This window comes from Muntiacus reevesi, chromosome 3 (genome assembly GCF_963930625.1).
Source record: "Muntiacus reevesi chromosome 3, mMunRee1.1, whole genome shotgun sequence".
Classification (NCBI taxonomy): Eukaryota; Metazoa; Chordata; class Mammalia; order Artiodactyla; family Cervidae; genus Muntiacus; species Muntiacus reevesi.
In genome coordinates, this window is record NC_089251.1 from 59,114,055 (window position 1) to 59,138,855 (window position 24,801).

General features: G+C 47.8%; 1 protein-coding gene across 2 annotated transcripts in view; it reads left to right on the forward strand.

Moving 5' to 3' along the window:
• Positions 1-24,801, forward strand: part of LIMS1 (LIM zinc finger domain containing 1) — an 81,356-nt gene that overhangs the window by 19,518 nt on the left and 37,037 nt on the right. Inside the window, exon 1 of one of the 2 annotated variants that reach the window (XM_065929205.1) lies at positions 7,780-7,925. The exons of the other annotated variant lie outside the window; for it this stretch is intronic. The gene's annotated coding sequence lies outside the window, so the exon portion shown is untranslated. Of the gene's footprint in view, positions 1-7,779; positions 7,926-24,801 lie in introns of those variants that run through there. 2 annotated transcript variants of the gene reach the window in all.

A 24,801-nucleotide genomic window follows, 5' to 3' on the forward strand; every position in this document is an offset into this window, starting at 1 on the left:
GGATTCTTATCCACTCTTTTACCAAGGAAGTTCCGTCTAATGTATTGTTGAATTTGCTAATATTTTGTTAAGGATTTTTACATCTATGTCCATTAGGGATATTAGCCTATAATTTTTTTTCTTAAAATATTCTTGTCTGGTTTTTTATGTCAGGGTGATGGATGCTGGCCTTCTAAAATGAGTTTGGGCATGTTCCTTCCTCTTTTATCTTTTGGAAGAGTTTGAGAGTCATTGGTATTACCTCTTCCTTAAATATTTGGTAGAATTCAATAAAAGTCTGGCCCTAGACTTTTGTTTTCGGGGAGGTTTTACTTACTGAGTCAGTCAACTTACCAGCTCAGATTTTCTGTTTCTTCATGATTCTGCCTTGGCAAAGTTCTTTTATTTTTTTATTTCTAAGTAATCCTCAAAACAACCCTGCAATACAGTAGGTGATATTAGCCCCAGTGGAGGGGTGAATGAATTCACTTGAATTCACAGACTCAGTTAAGTGGGCCTGAGACCTCACTGTGGGCAGTTACGTCCCAGTCTCTGGGGACACAGAAGGAAGCTGAGCAGACGGAGCTCCCATCTCCTTGAGGGGCTTATATTTCTGCTGTGGGGAGAGGTCAGAACCAAACACGTCAGATGTATTAGGTGGTGAGGAGTGATGGGTAGAGAAGGAGGTTGGAGAAATGTCTAGGGGTGGGAGGTGGAAGCAGTCTTCACTGTCATGACATCAGAGCAAAGATTTCAAGGGGCTGAGGAGACCCCTGACACCCAAAGCCAGCTATGGTGGTGACGGGCCTGGTTTTTGAAGAGCTCACTGAAGTTAAAGACCTTCCTCCCAGGTAGTAGATGGCTGATGTGGGTTTGCACTCAATTTTGGCCTTTTTTATTATGCTTTAACATCTTTATTCAGTCTCCAGGTTCTGGTTTAGAAGTCACCTGAATCCAAATAAAGTGGAAACCTACTTGGGAGTTTGTGTGTGTCGAGGGGTGTGGTTGAAAGTGTGCTCTTTGTGTGGGTCTTGCTTTTGATTGGGTCTGAATATTTTCTAAGGCTTTGAATATCTTCTTCTTAAGGGTACACAATATAGGAGTTTTGTGGTTGAATTTCCATTTTGAAGTGGGTGAAATTTCTCCAGGGGCCACAGAACGCTAGACGGCATCAGGAAAAAGCTTTTCAAAGGAGAACAGCTGATTAAACCTCTGGAAAGCATCTGGTGTTGCTTTTGTTTGAGCACTTCACAGACAAGGGTTGTGCATGTTGTCCCCGCTCACACAACCCTGTGCGGGGCAGACGCATCTACTCCGCATTGATGGGTACCCCACCTGGGGGCTCTCCTCCCTCTGGCTGCTCTCACACTGCCCAGGACCCCCCTCTGCACAGACCCTGTACCTATGGTTCAGGCTGCTGAACCCCGAACTCCCCTCTGCCTATCACTCAGTCTCAGATTGCATTGTGGAGGGTGCCGTCACTCATGACTCTGGGGTGTAACTTTCTCACTTCAACTTGAACGCCACATGAAATTCCCATGGCTAGTGTTGCCATAACATGTTTTACAGATGAGAAATGTGACATACCTTACTCAAGATGATCATCCCCAGATTGCTGCTACACTGTTGTGTTTTTCAACTACAGTTTGGATTTGAGCGAGCTTTTGTGGGTTGCTCATGATTTTATTAATGAAATGTATTATATGGCTCTTATGGAAATTCCAAAATTGCAAACTTAATATAGAATTGGCTTCAGATTTTTCATGCTTGAGTTGGGGACTAATTGAATATTGTTCAGTTTTTACAACCCTGCTAATTTTTTAAAAAGACTTTATATTTTAGCATATTTTTAGGTTCAGAGCAAAGTTGAGAGGAAGATACAGGATTTCCTGTACACCTTCTACCCCACGCATGTACAACCTCCCCTGTTATCAGTATCCCTCACCAGATGATGCATTTGTTGGAACTGATGAACCTACATTGATAGATTGTGGTCCCCAAAGCCCCTAGTTGAAATTAGGGTTCACGCCTGGTGTTGTAATTCTGTGGGTTTGGAGAAGTGCCTAAGGACATGTGTCCCATCATTCTGGTATCATACAGAGTGGGTTTTTTAAATTTTTTCATTCATATATTTTTGGCTGTGCTGGGTCTTCTTTGCTGCTTGAACTTTTCTCTAGTTATGGCAGGTGGGGGCTACTCTCTAGTTGAGATGCGCTGGCTTCTCATTGCTGTGGCTTCTCTTGTTGCCGTGCACAGGGTCTGGGTGAGCAGGTTCAATAGTTGTGTACAAGGGTTTAGTTGCTCCACACCATGTGGGTTCTTCCCGGATTGGGGGTTGAACCCATGACTGCTGCATTTGCAGGTGGATTTCTTATCCACTGAGCCAGCAGGGAAGCTCCAGACGATTTTTATGGCCCCCAAGTCCTCTATGCTTTGCGTCCTCACCTCTCCCCTGCCCAGTACCATGTTGAAATTTAATAATTTGGGTAAGTATACCTCCACATTCAAGGGGGATACTCTTATTACTTTCAGAGTACTTAGCCACTGTAGGCAGCATCCACTTGGTAACAGGTCCCAGCACCCTTGTGGGCATCAGTCCTGACTTCTCACACTACTTTTCTCCTCACTAGTTTGTTTTATCATTTGTAACTTTCCCTCCATGGTCAAGGGGGATTAAGTTTTTAAACATGGAGTGGTGTATTTTTTTAAATACATTTGCAGGCATAGGGCTTCCCACATGGTTCAGTGGTAAAGAGTCTGCCCGCCAATGCAGGAGCCGCGGGTTTGAGCCCTGGGTCAGAAATATCCCCCAGAGAAGGAAATGGCAACCCACTCCAGTATTCTTGCCTGGAAAATCCCATGGACAGAGGAGCCTGGTGGGCTACAGTCCATGGGGTTGCAAGGAGCAGGACACAGCTGAGCCCACATGCACATACACACAACACACACACACACAGAAGCATAGTATATGCTTTTAAAATGGGAGCTAACGCTTCTTCACGCAGTGGGAAACAGAAGCCAGCAAGCTTGGCCCCATGCCTGTGCGGCCTGGCCTGACCCTCCCCTGTCCCCTGCCCCCCCACCCCCCGAAGTGAGCTTGAGGCAGAAGCCTGGCTGCCGGCCTCGCCCTTTGGCACAGCCACCTCTCTGTCCCAGCTGCCCTCCCCCTCCCCTTCTCTCCTTGGGGTCTGTTGGGCCCTTTGCTCCTCTGTAGCCTCGGGGTCCTGCTGTCCTGGACGGAGAGCCTCACTGTCCCCCTGGCCTGCGGTGGGGATGGGGGCCGTGCAGTTGAACCCTCCTGTGCCCACCTCCCCTCATGGGCCCTCTTCACTCTTTTCTCTGAAAAACTATGTCTTGCTTTGCGGTGACTGTTCCAGAAGTCAGTCTGAGTCATCCAGGGTGTTTAGTCTTTCCTGAGAATAGGAGGGCGCATTTGGATGATGGGTGATGTAGGATTCATGAGTCTGTAGCCAAACCTGACCCACAGAGGTGCCAGCAGGACGGAAGGAATCACGGGGTGGCACTGACAGGACACGCGTTCCTCACCTGCCTCAGGAGGGACTGGACTGAGGCCAGTTTGATGTTTGTCTGTGCTTGAGATAGTGGTGGTGGGGCTGCAGACAGAGCAGGGGCTCGGGGCGGAGGGGAGGCTTGCAGTGGAAGACCCTTCAGGTGGTCAGCACTTGGGTCGTTAGGTAGCTTGATGGCCTCAGAAATCCTCTGGATGAGTAGTTATCAGTGGAACTAGAACCATTCCTTAAGAAAAGAAAAATGGAAGTTGCTCAGTTGTGTCCGATTCTTACCAACCCCATGGACTATAGCCCACCAAGCTCCTCTGTCCATGGGATTCTTCAAGCAAGAATACTGGAGTGGGTAGTCATTCCCTCCTCCAGGAGATCTTCCCAACCCAGGGATCAAACCCAGGTCTCCCGCATTGCAGGTGGATTCTTTACCAGCTGAGCCACCAGGGAAGCCTATTCCCTAAAGAGCCACTGGGAACTTGTGGGCATTTTTGTTACCTTGATGGTTTGGGGCACATAGATATGGAGTTGCTGGGGCCATGGATACTGGGTGAGGGTGGGGCCAGGGAGCTGGATGTCACAGAGTTTGCATCCATAGTTTTTAAAAAAGGAAAAAGCATTTTTTTATAATTCTCTGAGCATAGCACCTACTTCTATTTTAGATATGGTAAAAGAGTACTTTTACACAGTTTAATAAACACTAGATGGGAATACCAGACCACCTGACCTGCCTCTTGAGAAACCTGTATGCAGTTCGGGAAGCAACAGTTAGAACTGGACATGGAACAACAGGCTGGTTCCAAGTAGGAAAAGGAGTAGTACATCAAGGCTGTATATTGTCACAGCTTATTTAACTTATATGCAGAGTACATCATGAGAAACGCTGGACTGGAAGAAGCACAAGCTGGAATCAAGATTGCCGGGAGAAATATCAATAACCTCAGATATGCAGATGACACCACCCTTATGGAGGAAAGTGAAGAGGAACTAAAAAGCCTCTTGATGAAAGTGAAGGAGGAGAGTGAAAAAGTTGGCTTGAAGCTCAACATTCAGAAAACGAAGATCATGGCATCTGGTCCCATCGCTTCATGGGAAATAGATGGGGAAACAGTGGAAACAGTGACTGATGTTATTTTTGGGTTCCCCAAAATCACTGCAGATGGTGATTGCAGCCATGAAATTAAAAGATGCTTACTCCTTGGCAGGAAAGGAGTAATACCAACCTGGATAGCATATATAAAAGCAGAGACATTACTTTGCCAGCAAAGGTCCGTCTAGTCAAGGCTGTGGTTTTTCCAGTGGTCATGTATGGATGTGAAAGTCGGACTGTGAAGAAAGCTGAGTGCCGAAGAATTGATGCTTTTGAACTGTGGTGTTGGAGAAGACTCTTGAGAGTCCCTTGGACTGCAAGGAGATCCAATCAGTCTATCCTAAAGGAGATCAATCCTGGGTGTTCATTGGAAGGACTGATGCTGAAGCTGAAACTCCAGTACTTTGACCACCTCATGCGAAGAGTTGACTCATTGGAAAAGACCCTGATGCTGGGAGGGATTGGGGGCAGGAGGAGAGGGGGACGACAGAGGATGAGATGGCTGGATGGCATCACTGACTCGATGGACATGGGTTTGAGTAAACTCCGGGAGTTGGTGATGGATAGGGAGGCCTGGCGTGCTGCGATTCATGAGGTCACAAAGAGTCATACACGACTGAGCGACTGAACTGAAGTCTTCTAGGAATGTCTGGGATTTGTAAAGAAAGTTTGCTTGGCTTTTTACTTAAATCTTTACTCTTATAAGTTGTATTAATTTCTTTTTTATTATATTTAGAAGTTCAAATATGGGCTTCCCTGGTGGCTCAGATGATAAAGAATCTGCCTGCAACTCAGGAGACCTGGGTCCAATCCCTGGGTTGGGAAAATACCCTGGAGAAGGGAATGACTGCTCACTCCTCCTTTCTTGCCTGGAGAATTCCATGGACAGAGGAGCCTGGCGGACTACAGTCTATGGACCGCAAAAGGTCATAGACTGAGCAACTAACACTTTCACAGAAGCTCAGGGCCTTTAAGACAGTCAGTTCAGTTCAGTTCAGTTGCTCAGTCGTGTCCCACTCTTTGCAGCCCCATGGACTGCAGCACGCCAGTGTTCTCTGTCCATCACCAACTCCCAGAGCTTACTCAAACTCATGTCCTTTGAGCCGGTGATGATGCTCCATTGAAAAGGTTTTTGTTTTGGTTTATTTTGTTTAAATGAGAGATGATGGGTAAACTGAAGTTTTCTCCAGTGAGACAGAGACCATAGGGAAAGCTTATGTACAGGGATGAATAATGATGAACTTTTGGGTTATAATGTGTTTCATAGTCAGGATGTAAGAAGAATGTTTAAAGATGGAGAAGTGGGACATCCCTGGTGGTCCAGTGGTTAAGACTGCATTCCCAATGCAGGGGGCATGAGTCCAACCCCTGGTCAGGGAACTAGACCTACCTCCTACACAATGCATCAAAGACCCTGGGTGCCGCAACTAAGAGCCAGCGCACTCAACTACATTTATAAAAATTAAAAATAAAAAAGCTCAAGATGGAGAGGTTCAGTAGCACTTGATAGACTGGGTAAAACAAGTGGGTTGAAATTATCCCAGAGCCTTTCAAAGGCAGAGATGAAAAGCCGTGCGTGGACATGGAACATGTTACAGATTAGATCTGTGTATTCTCAATATCCCATTCAAGGGATACTCCGTGGGAAGGAACTAACCTGATGGCATCGTGTCTGTCTGGGAGCCTATGAAGGAAAACAGAAGCCTGACCGTGGGCGAGTGGAGAAAGCGGGTCCCTTTATAGGGCACCCAGCCTCTGGTGGGCAGGGGGTGACTTGGAGCAGAGCTCACCTGCCGGAGGGGGCTGGCCTCGGCAGCACTTCTCCCTGGGATCTCGCCTGCCCCAAGGTCCTCACCTCACATGCGTATTTGCGTATATGTGTGTGTGTGTGTGTGTGTGTGTTTACACACGCCCTGGGGGCCTTGTGACTCCTGGGACCTCTGTCTGCCACACAGTCCTCACCGCACTCGGGCATGTGTGTGCACGTGCCCAAGGCTTCCTCCCTTTCTTTCTCCTCCTGAGAGACTTGGCCGCTTCCCGGGTTTTGTGTCTGCAGCCGGAGTGGGGCAGGGGCCTGGTTCTCCCCACAGACAGCCTGCCCCCAAGTTCCCAGAAAGGAGTGAATGAACAAAAACCAGATGATTCTGGCTGAAAGTTTACTGCCTGCATATGACGTGAGACATCTACCAGCCCTGATGGTTGGGGCTGCAGGTGAGGCTCAGGGCCAAGCCTGAATCTCCGAGCCTCCTCTGCCCACAGAGACCTTCTACTTGCCTCCCAGACCCCCCTCCTCAGGCTCTATGCTGGGGGGACCAATGGAGGTGATGGGTTGTTTTCTTGTTCTGGATCTGCCTCATTTTCCTGGTGGCTCAGTGGTAAAGAAGCCATCTGCCAGTGCAAGAGATGTGGGTTTGATCTTTGGTTTGGGATGATCCTTTGGAGGAGGAAATGGCAATCCACTTCAGTATTCTTGCCTGGGAAGGCACATGGACAGAGGAGCCTGGCAGGCTACAGTTCATGGGGTCGCAAAAGAATCAGACACAACTTAGGAACTAAACCACCATCACCACCAGGTATCAGACATCAGGACTCTACTCTGTAATAAAGGAGTCAGTTCTGGACTAGTCTTGTGTCCTTGTGAATCTGGACGGGGAAGCCTTGTTGTATCAGGAGGAGGAAGGATGCCCCTCGATTCTAGCAGACACCCCTTACTCTTCCTCAGTGGCAGCTTGGCACGAGGCAGCCCCAGCAGTGACTCAGCGAGGGCGCAAGGGTCTGCTCCCACTGCCCAGCCCGATGGAGCATGGCCTCCCCTTATTTTACGGGGAAGGCAAAGTAAAGACCAGTTCCTCGACCTGCTCTGTAAAGCCCCAGAGGCACTCTGCTCAGACGTGAAGGTGTCGTCCAGACCCAGGGCGCTCGGCTCTTTTTGTGCTGACCCGTTGTCATTCGTTTTTCTCAGCCTTGCCCTGCACATTACAAGTGCCTGCAGTGAGTGTGGATGAACTTGGCAACTCAGTAAAGTCTGTACAACAGTCCGGCAGGATGTGAGTTGTGACATCGGGGTGTCGTCTCACTTCAAACCGCGGAGTTATCATGTAACCGTCACATGGCTCGACTGCGTGCAGGAAGAATCCTCGATGTGGCTTCATAGGCTTAAATATAGTTCAGGGCACCGGACCTGGAGCTGAGATGAGGAAGTTCTATTCAGTGTAGGAAACAGGAGCTTAAAGATAACACGCTGTGATGGGAACCCGGCTTCCTGAGCCTGATAAACCCGTGGAATAAGGGTGGACACACAGAGAGGGACCTGTCCCTGAGTGTGGAAGTATCAGGTAAGGACACCCTTGCACAAGTGGGTCTGTGCGTGTGCAGGTAAGAGGATCCCCACGGCCTCCAGAGAAATGGAGGGGATGGCCCAGAGTGGCTGGACAAAGGCACTGTTGTACTTCTGGGTTTTTTTTTCCTCTTGATTTGTCTTCCTCAGTCATTTGGAAGCAAATCTCAAAAGGTGTTTGTCTAAACTTGCAAACCCAGAAGCAGAAAGGGGTCCTAGTAGACTTTGGCCATACTAATGCCTGCTCCCTGCTTCAAAGGGCAGTGAGGTGGTCTTGTTTCCTGGGTGTGTGTGTGTGTGACTGCGGACTGTGTGTGTAAGCAGCTGTTGTTTTATGTGTTTCACAGCAGAGTGGGTGAGGGAGGTTACTCCTTCTGTTTGCAGAGAAATTGTTAACAACATTGATAACGTTTAGCCCTCCAGTTTGTGGTCCTGGAGAGTTTTGCTGTAAAAGACCTTAGGAATGCTTTTTGGCATTTTATTATGTTAAATATTTTTAACTCAGATCCTGTCTGGTGTTTTAAAACAGACCGGCAAACGGGTACTGTTTAACACTGTGGTTAGTGAACTTTGGTCGTGCAGTGGTGAGAAAAAACAGCGTGAAGATTAGGGGAGCTATTCTTACTCATTAACGGTAACTGTTTAGAAATCAAATCGGCAGGACATTTGGAGGAAAATAAGGCACCAAGTCTGCATTTGTAAAACGTTTAAGAGGTCATTATTCACCCCAAAAGAATCTCATGCCTTATACAGGATTCACTGTGAATTTCCTTAGAGATGTAAATGTGTTTATGAAACTGTTCATTTTAGAGCTAATCTTCAGGAATAGTCTTGTGGTATGAGATGGGTGATGGATCAGGGAGTTTATTATAAATGTATTTATATTTATGTTACACACACACATATATACACAATACAACCACACGTAACCATGAAATATGGGATAGTTATAGTGATCAGGAGAAGGGAATTATCTTTTTCAGGGGCAAGAAAGAAAAAAAAAAAAAGTTGAAAAGAGAGTTTCTCAGATGACAGAGAAACGGTGCAGCAGGACCAGGGTGTGGACATCCTGCAGTGAAGGCTCCGTGATGGGGCGGGGGGACCCAGGCCTCCTCAGGGTGGCTGGAGGAGTCTGAAATCTCACTGACAATTCTTGATATCAGTAGCCCTGAGGGTCCCCCCCAAAAAAGATAGCACCTTGACAGGAACTTTTAAAAAGGTGTTTTTATTATTTTAAAGCAGAGGTCTTGCAGTGATCTTCAATTAGGTCTTGCCCCCAAGTTCTTACATGTTGAGGATCCACTCGTCCTCAGAAGGAGGGCAAAATGGGAACCGGCTTCTCTCACTGCCTCCATGTGGAGGACAGATTTTAGCTGCAACTTAGCCTGTCGTTATCCATCTGTTAAAGGAAAGTTAAAGAGTGGGTGACATGAGGGCATGTGTAGGAAAGTATTTTATGTTCCACATATGTGCATGCTAAGTCACTCAGTTGTGTCTGACTCTTCACGACCCCATGGGCTGTAGCCCACCAGGCTCCTCTGTCCATGGGCTATTCCAGGCAAGAATACTGGAGTGGGTTGCCATTTCCTCCTCTAGGGAATCTTCCTGGCCCATGGATTGAACCCCCAGGTCACTGGTGTTTCCTGCGATGACAGGCGAGTTCTTTACCACTGAGCCACCTGGAAAGTCCCTTTCTGTTCCACGGGTCACTTACAGTGATACTTACAGTATCCCGTGGTATCGACAGAGGCATTGGGTGCTTTAGGCCTCCGGGGGTCAGGTACATAGAACATGAAAAATGGAAAAATAGATTTACCAAGTCATCTTGGTGGGGGCGAGAAGAGGTGGATATGCCCTAGGCAGTGTACTGATGGGGTTTAATCCTGTGCTGAAAGGAGGCTCCTTTGCTGCTAGAAGGAAGCTCGCTTGCACGTGGTGGGGGGGTGGCGCCGAGTCCTTGGGCTCAGCTGCTTGTGGTCTTTCTTGTCACTGATGGGCTGGCTCAGGGCCGCCTTCCTCACTGACTTTTTCACTGGGCCTGGTTATCCTTGAAACACTGAGGTATAGCTGAAGAGCATGGCTTTTATGGTGACCAGACTTGGGTTCAGATCTTACTTTTGCCACTTCTGTGATTCTGAACCAATGACTTACTATGTGAGTTGCAGATTCTTCATCTGTGAATGATCATAACGTGTAATCTGTGAATAGGGAGGATTAATCGAGATCAGGTATGTAGAAGTGTTCTAGCTTGGTACTTGGTGAGATCTAGGTGGTTGACAAACATTCTCTCCCGCCCCTACCTTCTTTTCTTTTTTTTGTCTGTATCAGGTCTTAGTTGTAGCACTCCGGATCTTCAGTTGCTTCATGAGGGATCTGTCTAGTTCCCTGATCAGGGATCTAGCTCCATCCCCTGCATTGGGAGTGCAGAGTTTTAGCCATTGGATCACCAGGGAAGTCCCAGCCCATCTTTTTTTGTTTAACTATTTTTATTGTGGTAAAATACTTCTCTAACATAAAAACTCTCCATTTGAATTGTTTTAAGGTATAAATTTTAGTGGCATTAACTGCATTCACCATGCTGTAAAACCGTTACCTCTCTCCACTGACAGGACTTTCTGCATGTCAGGTGCTGTGTTCCTGAAAACCTAACTCCCCACCCCTGCTCCCCACCTCAATGGCTCCCATGCACTTCCTGCCTCTGAACTTGCTCATGCGTCTTACTCGAGTGGGTCATATGACACGTGACATGTGTGGGTCACACGACGCATGATACACACGGGTCATGTGACGGGGGCACACAACACTTTACACGAGTGGAACATACAACACTTGGCATGTGTGGATCGTGAGATGTGACACAAGCGGGTTGTGCAAACATGACACACGTGGGTCATGTGACATGTGACCTCGGTGTCTGCCCTTCCGCTTAGCGGCATGACTTTGAGGCTCACCCCGCTGTGGCGTGCATCTGGATGTCTTTCCTTTCTGGGGCGGCTGTTACCCCGTTGTGTGACTGGACCACATTTTGTCACCACTCGCCTGTCGAGGGACCCATGGCAGTTCCCGCCTGCCGTTCTTTGTGGGAGTGCACTTGGGGGTGTGGGCATCTGAGTCCCTACTTTCAGTTTCGTGGGGTGGGGACCCAGAGGTGGGATTGCCAAGGCATATAATAATTCTGTATTGAACTTTCTGAGGGTCCACCAAACTGTTTTCCTGAGCTTTGGTTTTTAGTTTACTTTGCATCTTTGGAGCTTGCCTCCTTAAAGACCTGAAACTCCTGGAGGAGGTCAGGGTTGAAAGGAACCACGTTCTGTTTAGTGTCTGAGATTTTCACATGTTTTCTCCCCTCTTCAGAGCACCCCACCCCCCGCCCCGCATGCCCAACCACTGCTGCAGAGACTTTATCTTCTTTCTTTTGCTTTTTCCTTGTTCAGCCTCCTTCCCTCTTCCCTCTCCCCCTGTTCTCCCCGTCCCCCCACCTTCTCAAAGGGGCATGGCAGAGGATCCTACAGGGGTCGTCCCCCACTCCTCTCTTCTCCCCCTGCCCAGACCCTGCGTTGCTGTCATGGTGGGAAGGGTCCTGGAGATCAGATCCTGGCATGCTTGTCAGGCTTCCTTCAGCCGGACCCCAGAAGGGCTGGCACCTGTAATCAGTGATGGCAAGTGTTTGGGGAAAGTTGGGTGGAGAATAAGAAAATAACATTGTTGAAGCAAGAAATTGAGTCTTTGGGGCTGCCAGCCCAGCACAGTGCCAGCAGCAACTGCGAGAAGATCGTAAAAGTGGCTTTTCCAAAAACCGTCCAGAAATGAAACCCAGGCTGCCCAGTCAGAGGTGACGACTTAGTCAAGTTGCTCTTCACCCCTGTGGTCCTGATTCACCTCGTCAGTACTTAAAAGTCTATATTTAGTGTGACTTTGCTCATATCTCAGGCCATTGTGAAGGTCTCATTTATTATGTGTCTGACCACACCCTGCCACCAAGGATGTATCCATGCTACAGTCAGGACAGAGCAACATTCAAATTTAAGCGGTAGCAGTGAGTTATTAATAACAGTCCTAAGGAGTCCTGAGCCGCTGCCAGAATTTCGAAGTTAATTGTAATGATTTGTGAGGATCTAAGAGGAAGGAGTGGGCTGGGCCCTAGGAGGGGCTGACCTCTGAAGGCTCTCTGCCTGCCTGCCTGCCGGGTGGGACCCACGTCTCCCTGGCTCTGTGACTCACCCCAGGCTGGCTGAATCAGCTCCTCGGTGTGCCCACAGGACTTCTAAGGCCCTGAAAGAAAGGGAAGTCTGTTTATTGAGAACACACTTAGTGTTGCTGATGGTGGAAATACATTCCTTTGTTTATAGTACTTGCAGCCCTGGAGGGAGTTTGATACACACTTTACAGACAGGAGTCCAGCCTGCAGGTGAGGAGACCTGGGCAGGTTCCAGGCCAGACTGCCCCGAACCCCACCCTGGGCTGCGTGCTTACCCTCAGAGGATTCAAATTCTCCTGTTCCCTGAGGTTGGACGGGAGCGCCTGAGTTTTCAGCGCCTTGTCTTCGAAATGGTTTCTGGGCCACGTCTCTTCATTCTGTAACAGGCCTGTGATCTTGTCTAGGACGACTGTCCATAATACATCAAGTGAGCCATGCCACATTTGCACAATTTTCTAGCAACCATGTGCAGAAAAGAGCAGATGAAGTTAATTTTAGTAATAGATTTGATGTGACTCAAAACGCCAAACTATTACCATGTCCAGACTATGTCCACACTACGATCATGTTGCTGAGATATTTTACATTTCTCAGGAATCCCGTGTGTGTTTCACACATAAAGCACATCTCGATTCAGATAAGTTGCTGCCTGGCTGGCAGCTGCCCGACTGGACCACGCAGAGCTGAGACAACGTGCGAGGCTCACCCAGCACAGAGGCTCCGCTCCAAAGCCCGGGAGGGAGTCTGGGCTGGATGGACACTTCCGCAGAGACGGGACAGTCCCGTCCATAGAGAGCAGGGCATCACTGCAGTGTGAGCATGCTTCTGACTGAAGGGCTGCTTGTGGGGATGACAGCCACATGGCCTCTGTGTCCACCAGCAACTGCCACCGCAGGAAAACCACCTGATGCTGAACCATGTTTGGGCAAGGATGACGTGGCTTGGCAGGTCTCCTGGCTATTGAGGATGGAGACCCCAGCCTGTGATATGTGTGTGTATGCTGCCAGAGACCTTCTCTCCTAAATGCCGTTTTCAGATGGGCTGGGAGAGCGGGGGCTGTGATGTGCCTGCGGAAACAGCCCTGAGTGAGCGCCCTTATATGGGTATTCCCAGACTTCAACTCCACTTGGAACCAGATAAGTGACAGGGCAGACTTCTCTTCCAGCAAAGCAGAAAGTATTTCTAAAGGTTCTCGGAATTTCCCCTTCATCCTTTTCTTCCTGTGGTTCTGCCTACTTGGTTGTCTTTGACCCGCTTCACTTCCGTCTCTCAGTCTTTCCCCGCCGTGCTCACTGTATCTAGTTGTTGTCGTTGTGTTGAGCTGTGTGAGTTCTTTACAGATTTTAGGTAGCTCTTTGTCACATATGTGGTGTACCTAGACTTTCTTCCATCTCTAGGTTCTGCTTCACTCTAGATTGTGTCCTGTGCCACACAGAAATGTTTAATGTTGATACAGTTCCCACTACCTGGTGTTATTTTTGTTGCTCTTTTTTGGGGGGTCATATCCAGTAAATTGTAACAAAATCTAATATTGTGGTTTTCCTCCTGTGTTCTCTTCTGAGAGTTTTATCTGAGCTGTTTTGGAGTCAGCATCTGTTTATGCCATGAGGTTAAGAATCCAGCTTTATTCTTTTGCTTGAATGAATGCTTGAGTATGTTTTTCCCACCATTTGTTGAAAAGACTGCACTTTCTCCCACTGAGCAGTCTTGTCACCCTTGTTGAAAATCATTTGACTGTATCAGTCAGTTCAGTTTAGTCGCTCAGTCATGTCCGACTCCTTGCGACCCCATGAATTGCAGTACACCAGGCCTCCCTGTCCATCACCAACTCCTGGAGTCTACCCAGACCTATGTCCATTGAGTCAGTGATGCCATCCAGCTATCTCATCCTCTGTCATCCCCTTCTCCTCCTGCCTCCAATCCCTCCCAGCATCAGGGTCTTTTCCAGTGAGTCAACTCTTCGCATGACGTGGCCAAAGTACTGGAGTTTCAGCTTCAGCATCAGTCCTTCCACTGAACACCCAGGATTGATCTCCTTTAGGATGGACTGGTTGGATCTCCTTGCAGTCCAAGGGACTCTCAAGAGTCTTCTCCAACACCACAGGTCAAAAGCATCAATTCTTTGGCACTCAGCTTTCTTCACAGTCCAACTCTCACATCCATACATGACCACTGGATAAACCATAGCCTTGACTAGACGGACCTTTGTTGGCAAAGTAATGTCTCTGCTTTTAAATATGCTCTCTAGTTTGGTCATAACTTTCCTTCCAAGGAGCAAGCGTCTTTTAATTTCATGGTTGCAATCACCATCTGCAGTGATTTTGGAACCCAAAAAAATAAAGTCAGTCACTGTTTCCACTGTTTCCCCATCCCATGAAGTGTTGGGACCAGATGCCATGATCTTCGTTTTCTGAATATTGAGCTTTAAGCCAACTTCTTCACTCTCCTCCTTCACTTTCATCAAGAGGTTTTTTTAGTTCCTCTTCACTTTCTGCCATAAGGGTGGTGTCATCTGCATATCTGAGGTTATTGGTATTTCTCCCAGCAATCTTGATTCCAGCTTGTGCTTCTTCCAGCCCAGCGTTTCTCATGATGTACTCGGCAAATAAGTTAAATAAGCAGGGTGACAATATACAGCCTTGACGTACTCCTTTTCCTATTTGGAATCAGTCTGTTGTTCCATGTCCAGTTCTAACCATTGCTTCCTGACCTGCATACAGGTTTCTCAAGAGACAGGTCAAATGGTCTGGTATTCCCATCTCTTTCAGAATTTTCCACAGTTTATTGTGATCCACACAGTCAAAGGCTTTGGCATAGTCAATAAAGCAGAAATAGATGTTTTTCTGGAACTCTTTTGCTTTTTCTGTGATCCAGTGGATGTTGGCATATTGATCTCTTATTCCTCTGCCTTTTCTAAAGCCAGCTTGACCATCTGGAAGTTCATGGTTCACGTATTGCTGAAGCCTGGCTTGGAGAATTTTGAGCATTACTTTACTAGCGTGTGAGATGAGTGCAACTGTGCGGTAGTTTGAGCATTCTTTGGGATTGCCTTTCTTAGGGATTGGAATGAAAACTGACCTTTTCCAGTCCTGTGGCCACTGCTGAGTTTTCCAAATTTGCTGACATATTGAGTGCAGCAGTTTCACAGCATTATCTTCCAGGATTTGAAATAGCTCAACTGGAATTCCATCACCTCCACTAATTTTGTTCGTGGTGATGCTTTCTAAGGCCCACTTGACTTCACATTCCAGGATGTCTGACTCTAGGTGAGTGATTACACCATCGTGATTATCTGAGTCATGAAGATCTTTTTTGTACAGTTCTTCTGTGTATTTTTTCCACCTCTTCTTAATATCTTCTGCTTCTGTTAGGTCCATACCATTTCTGTCCTTTATCGAACCCATCTTTGCATGAAATGTTCCCTTGGTATCTCTAATTTTCTTGACTGTATGTGGAGGGATTATTACCAGCCCTGAGTTCTCTTCCATTGATCTGTGTGTCTGAACTCTTGTCAGCACTGCACTGTTTACGTTAGTGGAAGTTTGTAGTATGTTGTTAAATCAGGAAGTATGAGACCTCAGACTTCATCTTTTTCAAGTCGTTCTGGCTTGGGGTGAGGGGCGCGTTCCTTGAGGTTCCTATGACTTTTAGAATGGGTTTTTCTATTTCTGCAAAAGACATCATTTTGTTAAGTTCTTTGAAAAAAGGGCCTCATTTTTTCCCGTTCATAAATAAACTGATGAAAATACTCTATGTGATAGGAAAAAAGAGCAAAAAAAATTATTATTTAATGCTAGTTTTCAATGTACACCTCAAATATAGCTTTAAAAATAATTGTTTATTTCAGCAATTCTCTGCAAAGATGAGGGTTTTCAATGCCACTTACTTTTCCTTTTTATAAAATACTTTTTAGCTGTGCACATGCTGCTCGTCAGTGACCGTCCTCTGTGGCCAGGACGTAGAAAACAGTTTGTCTTAATTAAAGTTAACTGACGCTGTGGCCTGAGCACAGCCCCCTTACTTTAGGTATTTTGGCTTGTTTGGGGGGGAAATTTATGAATCTTCCTGAACCTCAATTTCTAAGCCCAGGAAATGATTCTTAAATTCAGCCTCTTTATCCATCCCATATGGGGCTTCCCCAGTGGCTCAGCAGGTGAAAAATCTGCCTGCAGTGCAGGAGACACAGGAGATGTGGGTTCGATCCCTGAGTTGGGAACATCCCGTGGAGGAGGAAATGGCAACCCACTCCAGTATGCTTGCCTGGGGAATCCCATGGACAGAGGAGCCTGGTGAGCTACAGTCCATGGGGTCAGAGAGAGTCGGACACGACTGAGCGTGCATGGCACAGCGTTATGTCCCAGACTGTGGGGTCCACAGTTGAGTCTTTCTGGAGAGGCTGGGGGTCGTATGTTGAGGCAGGGGACCCCCTCCTGCCCCTGTCATCAGTCTGGCTCTGTCAGCCCCTTCTTTCAGCCTTGAGATCTCACAGTGGTACATTGCCAAACCCCGAAAGATGTGGGCAGTGCTGTTAGCTGCACCGGTGAGTGTTCTGTGTGGTTAGGTTAGGTGGTTTCATCAGTGGTCAGGTCATGTGGAGGTGACGACGTGCTGTGGAAACGAGGTGGGGGTAGCGGCCCTCAAGAGGGCTTAGCTTGGTGTGAGATGATTATGTAACAAGTGCGTGGGTTCAGTGCCCTGTCCCGCATCCCTGGTGAAAGTGCACCCAACGAGGACACGACGAGGATGTGAGAAAAAAGCCCAGAGGTGCTTGGAGCAGGTGGATGGGTCATCGTGGTCTACATTTGACTTCCTGGGCACAGACCACCTTGAGGCTCTGCGGTGTGCAGACCTTTGTAGCAAAGTGCACAGAAGCACGTCCACAAACATGTTCTGATAACACAGAGGAGTCATCCCCACCCCGAACACACACAACTCGTGATTGTACTGGTGACTGTGTTTCTGAGGTTTTTCTAGAAGCCTTGTGTTAAATAGGGCAGTTAAAATATTGTGAATTCTTGACAGTTGAATAATCTGCCAATCTACCAGCACAGGCCAAGTTTGGTCCTTTGCAGCAGTGGCTGTGTGTATGTATGTGTGTGTATCTGTGTGTCTGTGTGTGTATATGTGTGTGTGTCAGGGTATATGTGTGTGTGGTGTATGTGAGTGTGTGGTACATGTCTGTGTGTGTGTGAAACAGGGACACAGCCTTCTGTGTGTGGGTGTGTATGTGTGAGAAATAGGGAAACACACAGCCCTCTGTGTGTGTGTCTATGTGAGAAACGGGAAAACACACAGTCGTGTGTGTATGTGAAATAGGGAAGTACACAACCCTCTCTGTCCGCCGCCACAAACCAGGAGAATTTCCTTGTGTTCGTTTTCTTTCTTTCCCCTTTTCCATTTGCAAAGAGAAACGTGGTTCTTTGGGGACTTCACTGGTGGGCCAGTGGTTCAGACCCCGCGCTCCCAATGCAGGGGGAATGGATCTGATCCCTGGTGGGAGAACCAAGATCCCACACTGCAAAAAAAAAAAAAGCCACCAGGAATGCTTTTCCCTTAAAAGACTTCTCCCACATGTCCTCACACTAAATCCTCAGCTTGTTCTTCAGTGTCCCTTTTATGGTGATAACTACCAGCTGTGAGTTCCTGCCCTATGTCAGGCTTTGCTGTCACCTCTGACCCCGCCTAACCCCTGCAGGGCTCACGTCTTACCATTAGGACTGGTGTGTAGGAAGCTGCTGTAGACCGCCCAGCCAGTCAGCTTTCCAGTATATCAGTGAACTAAAGTAAATGTCTACTCTCAACAAATGTACTTGTTTACAAATGGACTTTTTCACCAGGCAGATCTTAGATGTGATCTGAGGGGCAAAGAAAGCTTCCTGCTGAAGAGCATCTCTCTCTGTGGGTGATATTTCCATGCTACTGTTCAGAATGATGAAGGTAGTTGTCAGGGGAAGATGTTCTGGGGGTATTCTAGCTTTAACCTTTAATCTTGTAAAGTGGTTTGTCAGGTTTTTTTTTTCTTATCACAACTTTAATAGAATTGAAGGACATGTATGACTTCTTATAAGCTGGGAGGAGGGATAAGCAGAGAGTGAAGAGGACTTACTTCCCTGGTGGTCCCGTGGTTAAGGCTTCACCTCCCAGTGCAGGGCATGTGGTTCAGTCCCTGGGCAGGCAGCTGAGATCCCACATGCCTCTTGGCCAAAAACCGAAACAGAAAACAGAAATGATATTGTAACAAATTCAATAAAGACTTTAAAAATGGTCCACATTAAAAAAAAATCTTAAGAAAAGGAGAGAGTGAAGATGGACAGCTGGGCAGTGGGCATCAAGTGGAGGTCAGTGATGCTGAAACACCTGTTTGGAATTTTTCAGAGGATGAAGTCCTGAATGTCGGACACGACCGATTTGGGAAGAGAAGGGTGTGTCTGTTTCCTGAGCCCCACAGTCCTGTTCCTCTTGACTCCAGCAGCTGTGGTCTTCCTCTCTGTGTGGGGCGTCCCAGCGGGAGTGCTGCCCCAGCTGGGCTGGGCAGGTGTGTTTGGGTCAGACTGTCTTGACTCTATCATTTGTGCTGCTGCAGGCACCTTGGAAGCTGGGGGTCTGTCTTCTTGTTGTTGTAAGCCCAGCACTCGTCCTTGTGAAGACTGTGTGGGGGTCTTTGGAGCATTCTCTTTGGGAACCTGCTGTCCAATATGTTGCTTAAGGAGTTAGCATCTTATAAAGAAAAATCTGTTTTCTCACGGTTATACAGTAAATGGTGTTCTATGTGTGTTTATCAGATGTGGTTCAGTCTGCAGGCCAAGCCTAGATACAGCCTGTGAGCCAAGAATGGCTTTGACAGCTTTTAGTATCTGAAAAAAATGAAGGTGTGAAAATTACATGATATTCAAACATCAGTCTTGGGACTGTTTGCTGTCAAACAGCGTCTGTTTGCTGTCATCCAGGGGTGCCTCAGAGCCACGGAGGGGTAGTGAAAAGTCACAACAGAGGCCTAGGGCCCTCAGAGCCTGAAATAGTCATACTGACCTTTTTGGTCCAGTGGTTAGGACTCGGTGTTCTCGCTGCCAGGGTCTGGGGTTTGCTCCCCAACTGGCGGGCTGAGATCCCAGAAGCCTCATGGTGCTGCCAGAAGAAAAGAAAGAGTCTGCTGACCCTGCCATGGAGGTTAGCAGTCATGAAGACTCTGTTTGATGTTAGATTTTAGACATCACTGCATTCAGATCCTCTCAAGTTAAATCCAGTTCTGTGGCAGTGACCAGATAATAATATACTTAACTATCAAACTAGTCCTCACTTGGTCACCATCCTCATGAGTGGACTCGTGATGACCGTGAACTTGCAAACTTCCTTCCTTCCTGCTCTGGAAGGAAAACTGGAGACTTGTCAGAGCACGTGGGAGCTGACCTTGGTGGGAGAGGGAGGAGGAGGAGGGACATCTGTGGGATGTGGGGTGATCTGAGTCGAGCCCAGCACATGGCAGTCAGACCTGTGCACACCTATGGGAAGGTTTGTGTTTGTGTGTGTTTGGGCGGGTGGCTAATTTATGTCGTTCCTTTTTAGTGGGATCCCATTGTTTGTCGATTTCCCCATCTTATGAGTCTCAACTGGATACTGAGTCCTGCTCCCACTGGAGGGGCTGAGCCTGCACAGGCCCGGCAGTCGGCTGTGGGGTGCAGCCGGAATAAGGGGCAGGGCAAGCACCCCTGTACAGTCATCAGACACCCCACCCCACAGAGTGAACAGGATGTAGTTAAGCCAGTGGTCTGCTCCCTTCACCAAGTTAGTGCCTGAGTGCACACAGTCTCACACGAGGACCTGTTTCTATACATCTAGTCAAAACCGCCGTGTGCATGCTCTGGGTTTGTCTCGCTCTGACCTGGGTGTTCAGAAGAGAGGTGGATGTCTGGTAACGTCTGCTGTGATAAGCACCAGGTTCTGCACGTCAGCCTCACACTGTGGACCGGTGTCTGCTCACAGTTTCTTCTTCCTGCTTCTTCACTCCTGGGTTTGGAGTCTACACACAGGTCTCCCACTCACCTACCAGGGTGATTGTGTCTGGACGCCAGCCCGTCTCACCTGGTTTTGCTGGTGTTATGACTAATTTAACCTTCCTATCTCGGATGTATCTTACATTCATCCTTTTTTTCCCTACAGTTCATGTCCAGTAACTTTCTACATCACCTTTCACTGGGCTTCATAACATGTTTTTAAATTTTTTGCTTTTTTCCAGGTTTCTTGAGATGTAATTGATATGTAACTTCATGTGACTTTAAGGTGTATCTTGTAATGATTTGAGACATGTATATAGTTTTCCAACATTTTTACCACGATAAGGTTAATTAACCCACCCACGACCACACATAATTACCATTTTGTTGTGGTGAGAACATAAAATGTCTTCTCGTGAAAGGACTTTCACGTATACAGTATTGTTAATTATTGTCCCCATGCTGGACAGCACATCCCCGAAGCTGATTCGCCTCGTAACTGGAACTCAGCTCTAATCCTCTGACCAGCGTCTCCCCTCCCCCACCCTGGCCCAGTCCCTGGCGTCACCCTTCTGCTGCTTCTGTGGGTTTGGTGTTGTTTGATTCCACGTGTAGGTGCAATCACGTAGTACTTGTCTCTCTCTGTCTCATTTCACTTCGTGTGATGCCCTAGCAGTCCATCCGTGTTTTCGCAAATGGCAGGATGTCGTTTTTTATGGCTGAGATGCTTTCCTCTGTGTGTGTGTGTGTGTGTGTGTGTGTGCCTGTGTGTGTGAGAGAGAAATTTTCTTTATCTGTTCATCCAGAGACGCACCCTTAGGTTGTTTCTGTGCCGTGGTCACTGTGAGTGGTGCTGCAGTAAGCATGAGAGCACAAAGCTGTCTCTGAGATCATGATTTCATTTCCTTCCAGTATACACCCGGATGTGGGATTGCTGGGTGACACGGTAGCTCTATTTTTAGTTTTCTGAGGAACCTCCCTACTCTGTTCAACAGTGGCTGCCCACACTGACATTCCCACACACAGAGCCTGAGGGCTCCCTTTTCACCCCACATCCTTGCCAACATATGTTGTTTCTTGCCTTTTTCATAAAAGCATTACTGACAGGTGTGAGGTGACATTTCATTGTAGTTTGATTTGCACTTTCCTGATGAGTAGTGATGTGGAGCATTTTCTGTGTACCTGTTGGTCATCTGTAAGTCTTTGGGAAAATGTTTGGTTTTTTTGTTTTTGTCTTTTTGCTTTTGAGCTGTATGCATTTTTTTAATATACATCTTGGGTATTAACCCCTATGTGACATGTGATTTGAAAATTTCTTCTCTCATCTGTACATTATGTTTTCATTTTTTTATTGTTTCTTTTGCGGGACAGAGGCTTTTCAGCTTGATGTAGTCCCACTTGCCGACTTTGCTTTGGTGGTCGCATGAAGAAAATCGTTGCCAAGACGGATGTTGCTTTTCCTTTCTGATTTCTCCTGGGAGTTTACCGTTTCAGGTCTTATGTGTCAGTCCGTAATCCACGCTGAGTTAATCTTCATGCGTGGTGTCAGGTGGGGGTCCAGTTTCCTTCGTTTGCATCGTGTCCTCCTTTCTGTGCTGTCATCAAGCACAATTCACAATTGGTCAGACAGGCTTCCAGCATTGGTTACACGCAGAGTGGTGGACACTCGGGCTCTCGCTGTGGGTGACTGTGCTGTGACGCTGCACCTGAGAATGAACGAACAATGCCCCTTTTCAGACTTGGATTTTCTGAAAATCACGTGCATGTAATACCTCAAGTAGCCACATGGTGGCAGAAGTGGTGCTTCAAAACCTGTTGGTTTACAAACCTGTTCCAAGAGAAGGGTGCTCTGCATCTTCATTCTTTTTTTTTTTTTCTTTTAATGAAAATGTAGAATGTAATGCTTCCCAGTGGAGCAGTCACAGAGTCAGACACGACAGAGTGTGCATGTGTATGCACACACATACACACAGAGAATTAAATAGGAGCCTCCAAATACCTATCACCCGCCTTAAATAAAGCATTACAAATACAACTGAATCACTGGGTGCACTTTACTGATGATTTTCCCTCCTACTTTTCCCCCAGAAGGAAACTAAGCTCTTGTTTATCCTTTTATTAAACACTTGTGTAATCTTAACAGTGCATATAATTGTTCTGTCACTCAGTCATGTCCGACTCTTTGCAACCCATGGACTGCAGCATTCCAGGCTTCCCTGTCCTTCACCATCTTCCGGAGCTTGCTCAAACTCATGTCCATTGAGTTAGTGATGCCATTCAACCATCTCATCCTCTGTTGTCCCCTTCTCCTGCCTTTAGTCTTTCCCAGCATCAGGGTCTTTTCCAGTGAATCTGCTCTTCACATCAGGTGGCCAGCATTGCATAGGATTATTTATTCTTTTTCATGAAGAATCTTCCCCAACCAGGGATCAAAGCCACGCATGCCTCCTGCAATGGAAGCAGGGGGTCTAAACCACTGGACCTCCAGGAAAGTCCTTATTTATTTTGTTTCAGATTTTATATAATGTGTATCATCTGTATTACTATGCAAATTGGGCTTTTCTCTCAGCCTTGTTCTTAGGTTTATTCATGGGTATCTGTGAAGCTTTAGTGAGCTCTCTTCTGGGATTCCCTGGTAGCTCAGCTGGTAAAGAATCTGCCTGCAATGCAGGAGACCCCAATTCAATTCCTAGGTCGAGAAGATCCCTTGGAGAAGGGAATGGCTACGCACTCCAGTATTCTTGGGCTTCCCTAGTGGCTCAGCTGGTAAAGAATCCACCCGCAATGTGGGAGACCTGGGTTCGATACCTGGGTTGGGAAGATCCCCTGGAAAAGGGAAAGGCTACCCACTCCAGTATTCTGGCCTGGAGAATTCCACGGACTGTATAGTCCATGGGGTCGCAAAGAGTCGGACATAACTGACTCTCACTTCACTTTCACTCTCTTCTCTAGCTGTGTGGCATTGAGTGAAGAACTCACAACATGTTACATCCACTTTTCTGTTGACAGACATTGCGGAGGCTGTCGATAGAGGGCTTGCAGACCAGGAGCTGGGGGTATGGGCCACCCCCCCCCCCCAGTCCCCTGTTCTGTTCAACAACACACTTAGTCTTGAGAAAACTTGTTTTCTTTAGAATCTTTGCCGTTTCCCCTGAACTCTTGGAAGCCTGAGTCATCACCATACCCTGAAGGGGGACGGTCTCCAAGCAGTCCAGGAATCCAGTGACATTAAAGGTTCCCGTCTGACTCTGTCCACTGGCTTTTGCTCCCGAAACTGTAGGAGGAGGGTTCGTGTCAGTGGCCTCAGTCTCCTTTCGAACCCTCGGTACCCGTCCACCACATTCATCCAGGTCGACCGGGGTCCTGGCTCCAGGGAGGGAATGTGGGCTGGTGGGACAGGGGATGGGGTGGGGATGTGGTTCAGTCTCTCCAGCCTGTGTTTAGTCTGGGGATGTCCTCAGGGCTCCTGCCCCCGCAGTGGCGAGGAGACAGCCTCCCACCCCACTGGAGTTCTTGTCTCTGGACTGATAGTAAAACTGACACAAGACAGATGAACAGGAGAAGAGGAGGCAAGTCTTAATTCCTGCGCACGGAGGTCTCACAGAAGTGGGACCCAAGATGTGGCCGAAGAAGGTGGTTTTTATACTCGTTAGACAAAGAAACAAATTTGAGAAGAGTTGCCAGGACAAAGAGGGGCTTACCTAGTGGCTCAGATGGTAAAGAAAGTGAAAGTGAAAGTCACTCAGTTGTGTCCGACTCTTTGCAACCCAATGGACTATACAGGCCATGGAATTCTCCAGGCAAGAGAGTGGGTGGAGTAGATAGTGGAGTGGGTAGCCTTTCCCTTCTCCAGGGGATCTTCCCAACCCAGGGATCGAACCCAGGTCTCCCACATTACAGGTAGATTCTTTACCAGCTGAGCCACCAGGCAAGCCCAGATGGTAAAGAATCTGCCTGCAGTGCAGGAGACCCGGGTTCAATCCCTGGGTCAGGAAAATCGCCTGGAGAAGGGCATGGCAACCCATTCCAATATTCTTTCCTGGAGAATCCCATGGACAGAAGAGCCTGGCAGGCTGTAGTCCATAGGGTTGCCCAGTCAGACAGGACTGAAGCGACTTAGCATGCATGCACATGTGACAGAACAAAGAAGCGCAGGCTTTGGATGCTCAATTAGTGAAGAATCTGAGCAGTTTGGCCCGGGGTTGGTCCCCTAAAGAGGCCGAGGGTTTGTTTGTTCAGGTTCTCTGTCTCCACTGATAAGCGCATCCTTTATGGAGGTTCAGCTTCTGCCTCAGGGGGATGGAGGAGGGGTCACAGTGTCCCTGTTCTTAAGCACCTTTAGTTTAGAGTAATCCATGTGCCTTCGGGGAACATTTGGGCACAGTTTCCCCTGGGCCCCTCACTGTGTGTCCCTGGAGCTCCTGGGTGGGCTTGTCCACCTGGGAGATTAAGGGCAGACATCCTGCTGACCGGTGGGCGCGAGCTTGGACCCCACGCCCAGGGGCAGCAGCAGAGCCGGGTGTTGCTCCACATGCCCCCTTGGTGGCTATGCTTGTCCGGACACTGACCTGCTTTGACACTTGGTCCCCTCTTCTGCACAGCAAGGGTGGTGATGATCCATGACTGATGGGACCGGGATGAATGCTGGATGGGCCGTGAGCTGTGAGCAGTACTTCCATCAGCTC